General features: G+C 39.5%; 1 pseudogene; it reads right to left on the bottom strand.

Moving 5' to 3' along the window:
- Positions 1-489: 489 nt before the first annotated feature.
- LOC141710941 (putative metal-nicotianamine transporter YSL6) lies at positions 490-4,502 on the bottom strand (annotated as a pseudogene).
- Positions 4,503-5,342: the final 840 nt, after the last annotated feature.

Below are 5,342 nucleotides of genomic sequence, written 5' to 3'. Positions count from 1 at the left end.
ATTAATGAAGATGGCGGCAAAATTGATCAAGAGACTGCCCTTATATCAATAATGCAAGTGTAGTGCACTGAAATGACAAGAAACCCCTCAGACAAATGTCCTTAACCGTGCACAAATGTCCCTAACCATGCACATAACAGAAACACACATTCTGCATCTCTCTCCTAAGTTCAGGTAAACATCTTGCTATTTCTAAAGTTGAGGTACACATATTACACCATTTGTAAAGTTCAAGTACACAACTAATCTAAAAAGAACAAAACTCCTGGGCTATTTATCATCCCGTCACAGAGTTTCTTGACCAAGTTCCTGCGATCGTAATTTGTAAAATGTTTGAATGGTGGGTTAATAAATTAGTCTTTATGTACACTAAAGTGCTTTTTGTATTAAGATCTTGTTACAGTTTCTATTAATAGAGTTGAACTTTCATGATTCACAATGATCACTTAAATGATTCACAAAGGTCATTAGAGTTATCGACTAATATTAACTAGTTTCTACAAATGTTGTACAAGATGTCTTGCTCAACCGATACGAGATGGTCTGACGGAGAATTAGTATTTACAAATACTATACAGGATGCCTTGCTCAACCAGTACGTTGGCCCAGGCTTAAAACAAGTTTATACAAATACTATACAGATGTCTTGCTCAACCAGTACTAGATTGCCCGAGCCGAGAACTAGCTTCTACATATACTATACAGATGTCTTGCTCAACTAGTAATAGATGGCCCAAAAGACATGCAGATGGGCGGATTAATCCTTAAAATGGAGAGAATGGCAGATGGTATTGACCATATTCCGTCACCACAAATTAACCCTGAAGCAACAGCTCCAGCATAATCCTCAGCACCTTTCTTGTTAATTTATTCCCACGCAAACAATATAGCCGTTCCTACAAACATGTCAATCGTAAAGTAGGCTCCTATGTAAAATGGCATTGCCACTGCCATTGGAATAGGAATATATTGCGATACTTTCTTGGGTATAATATCTCTTAACAGGTTGATGACTAGAGCTCCAACAAAGAAACCGCAACATATGTCAAGGCAATGCTTCGGAAGCTCTGAGAATCCCTCAACCCCAAGGATGGCCATTTCCCTCAATATAACAGCATATGGTGCCTTATATGGACTATCCAGGCTCCCAATTTCAAAAGCAGTCCAATATAACCAAAATGTGAGGGGTGCAATGATACAACCCATGGCTGTGCCAACTAACTGACTCACAAACATAGACTTGGCCGATGACAGAGTGAGGTACCCTGTTTTGAAGTCTTGCATTAGATCAGCTGCAGTGGACACAATCGCCATCATCGCTCCACAAGCAGCCAAACCAGCTAGGACCCCTCCATCCCTTCGCACCAATGATGCAACCATAAATAGGCCAATCTTCCCATAGGTTGAGGCCAAGCTCCAATCTGTGAGCCCAGAACCATATGAGTTGCAAAAAGCAAGGGCAGGGGAAATTATATATGAACAGAGGACCAGATACCACTTAAAGGGTGGAATGATGAGTGGCATTGTAGCTGTTGATATTGCAGCCAAACCCAAATATCCAGAAGCTGCAAACCAGTTTGGAATACAATCTTTCAGAAAGACCTCATCTCGTTGTTTTTGCTCCTGCAGTAACTTGTAACTCTCCTCATCTGTAAAAAGCAGCAATGAAAGTTAGGATCAATACATGTCAAGCACATGGTCAATTAATTCACAACTGGGAGCAAGAAGGTGGCTCTTTACTGTCTCCACTAAAATTAATTTTGATACTATACAGTGTATGATATCGTTTCCCCAGAAATATTACATATAAATTTATTCCTGTATTTTGTTAGATCCAATTTGTAGTAAATACAAGAATAAGATTATTTTTTTTGAAACAAATACAAGAATAAGATAGTATGACAAATATAACAAATAAAACAGGAAAAGTTAATGGAGCAAAGGGAATGGGCCAAATATACTGCACTTCTAAGTTTTTTTTAGCTCAAGGTGATTTTCTTAGAAAGTAACTAATTCAACTTGTTGGATGTTATTTTTCTTACCTTGCATCTCTGTTGCAACAGGGAGATGAGCCTGAGTCGCATTGATCTTGCAAAATTCTTTGATAGTCATAGCTATTATCTTCACTAAATTGTAGAGCGCGTCCCCCAGAATAAGCGAAATAGCTATGAAGACCTGCAAATAAATAAATACAACCATCTAACTTCAAATTTAAGATAATGGTTTCAACATTTCAAGAGAAAATAACTATCTACTTCAGTTGGGATCTTATAACAATTCAAAGTTTAACCTTGAACGGTTCAATATTAAGTCAAGGCTTGACTCCAATGTAGTTTAATGAGAAAGGTGCCTCTTTGGTAAGCATAAACATTTTATAAAAAGGTTGTTACCTAGAAAGTAAGTAAAATCACGTGTTAGAACACTATTGGGAGAAAGTAAGAGAACTGGGTGCCTAGAGCCTGTGTGCACATTCGTTAAAGAGAACGTTGTTTTTAATAAAACAAGCCTTGGTATATGGTGTGGGAGGCATATAATTTAATCATGATATCACATTAGTTCTGAGAGCATCTTCAATAGGGGTGTCAACATGTATGTGACATGAAATTTAATCTCTTGACAACTCCTGGACACCAGTTTTCTCAGGAGCTTGTTTATAGGTCATCAGTGGTGGAGTGGAGTCCTGAAAAAATATTTCACAAATGTTCATTGACAATTTTCAGTGACCTTGCACATATCTTGTGGCCTCACAATGGAATCGTGTATATCTTGATTTCTTTAAGCAGCCTTAAGGTCCTCGTGACTTTAAGAGCGGGCCAGTCAAAGCTCTGATGCTACTCCTGTCAAGGTGTTTTGTCAAGAGTCGCATAAGACCAGAAAATCCTAATTCAATTGGCGTTAAGGACTCAAGAGAGTCTGTCAAATTCCCTAAACAGTCCTATTCTTATGACACTACCAAAAATATCCTTCAGCTTGCTTCACATATATAAACCATTTCACCTGACCAAACTTCAACCTTACGGAATACTTGTTTACTTCACTCAACAACGATAGATCTTTCCACAGCTGGGTTGGATTATACATCAAGCTCTCTGTACAGTAGCTTATAATCTGTATCTATGAGTACTAGTGTGTTATAATGACCCAGTCAAAATTTCTTACGCCTATAACAGAATGTACGGGTTGAGATTAGTGTCTCTGATCTCTCTTATCACTCACCATCTGAATCAACTGTCCTGATTCCATTCTGATTACTTCTGAGGCTTAATGTTATTAGTATTAACAACCTGAAACTTGTTTTAGGTCTATACTCCGTCTTATTTTCCTCTACTATTAACCCTAATGACCTCAGCTGCAGAATGTTGAGAGAACCAAGTCGTACAGATTGATTGGTGCAGCTGGTGGTCTGCTGAACTGAAATTTAAGCCCTCCATTACTTATTATGACTCAATATAACCCATTAAATTTATTGAAGTGCAAAGGCTTCTCAGTTTTGGTTGTATTACACAAAAAATCTTAAACAGTCTGCCCTGGAAACGTTGATGATAAGATTTATTTGGCTTATTTTTCACAGTTAGAATGATCAAAGTTACCTTGTATCCATAGAGACCTTTAAAGTCGTGGCTTTTAAGGCCAGCTGGGTACCAATCTCCAGCACGTTGGGAAACATACGGCCAAAGAATTCCCCAAGATATGATTGCTCCAACAAGTAATGAGCAGTTAACTACATGAGGGCAGATAAGACCACATCCAATATATGTTGGGCTAAAGTCGAAATAAAACCTACAACATAATTAACGCAAAAGATCATTACTTCAGGGTACTTTCGACATGACTTCATGATATGTTGTAGAAATTTTGTGATTTGAAAAAAAAAAACATGAAGCAAACATATCATATGGCACCTTCAGAGCTTCATTAACGTACCAAATTCCATATTTCTTTTTATTTACCGTTGATAATAATTGAATATTCAACATCAAGAAGTGACAATATGAGTGTGCCAGCGTGTTCAATTAATGTTCAAAACCATTTATTCCAAAAGGTTTTGTTCAAACCACCCTTATACATCCATAACTATGTTATTGGTTTTTGTAGAAAGTAACTTATAATTAATTTTTGAGCGATCTCCACAATCACGCAGACCTAGAAAAAAGGGTCCCCTGTTAGAGGTCATAAGAAGTTAGAATCAGACAAGAAAATAATCGTAACTGAAAGAGCAAGAAGCTTACGTATTCTTGAACAAGGTTAAACCAAAACTTGGGAATTTTTCAAATCCACACGCATTTCCAATACCACTGAAGAACCACATTTATAGCAGCTCCAGGAAAAACTTAAGCTCAGATACTTGCCAAGACAGCTTACTTGCTTCCTGTTGAAAGAACTTATCATGATTTTGCGCACCATTACAGAGGCATGTAATTAAATAAACCCTGTAAGATACTTGTTGGTTCTTAGTTCCATATTTATATATCATATTTCAGAAGTACTCATCCTTTCTTACATGTTTCATTTTTTTTCTAATTAAGTTTGCCTTTCCTAACATGGTTGATATTAACCGAAAATTTACGACTATAATATAACACAAAGTACCCTCTGATAACTCTGGTGGCGGGGCTGCTCCTTTGTCGGCGTCCTGGATCCTTCGCCGCTGTAGGGGTGTAGCTGTGGTTGGGTTCCTACAAAACAACACCAGAAGGGGGCTGGAGTCCCGCGGCGCCTCCGGCGTGAGAGTAAGAACTAGCTTTTTGGGAAGATGAAGATGAATATGAATGCAGGGTGGCTGTGTGTGTATATGAGGGTGGAAGAATGATTAACCTCAAAACCTCACCTTCTTGGGCTATTTATAGCCCAAGGGTAGGGTTTTGGGGTTGGTACCTTTGAATTGTAGCCATCGGTTCTGGGAGCGGAGGACACCTGGTGGGAGTGGATGATTTACACGTGTCAGCGCGGGACTGGTCGAGGAATGTTCTGAGGATCCTCTGACACGTGCCCTGATTATTCCCATGATTGATGTGTGACAGTTGTCCCCGTCACGTGGTTGGGCCAACGCCTCACGTGCTGGGGTTTATCAAGGTTCTGCTTGCGGGACTGAGCTAGTCAGGAGTGGTAGTTTGCGGGACTACTCCTTTCATGAGCTGCGTGGAGTTAGGAGCCTGGGAGTAGGCCTCCCAGGAGCTGTATGGAGTTAGGAGCTTAGGAGTAGGCATCCCAGGAGCTTTATGGAGTTAGGAGCTTAGGAGTAGGCATCCCAGGAGCTGTATGGAGTAGGAGCCTAGGAGTAGGAGCCTAGGAGTAGGCCTATCAGGAGCCATATGTACTATCATATGCCCCCCACTCCCTTA

The sequence above is a fragment of the Apium graveolens genome, chromosome 3, assembly GCF_009905375.1.
Source record: "Apium graveolens cultivar Ventura chromosome 3, ASM990537v1, whole genome shotgun sequence".
NCBI classification, from domain to species: domain Eukaryota; kingdom Viridiplantae; phylum Streptophyta; class Magnoliopsida; order Apiales; family Apiaceae; genus Apium; species Apium graveolens.
Note: the sequence above shows the minus strand (reverse complement) of the source record. Positions and strands in the feature narration are given on the sequence as shown.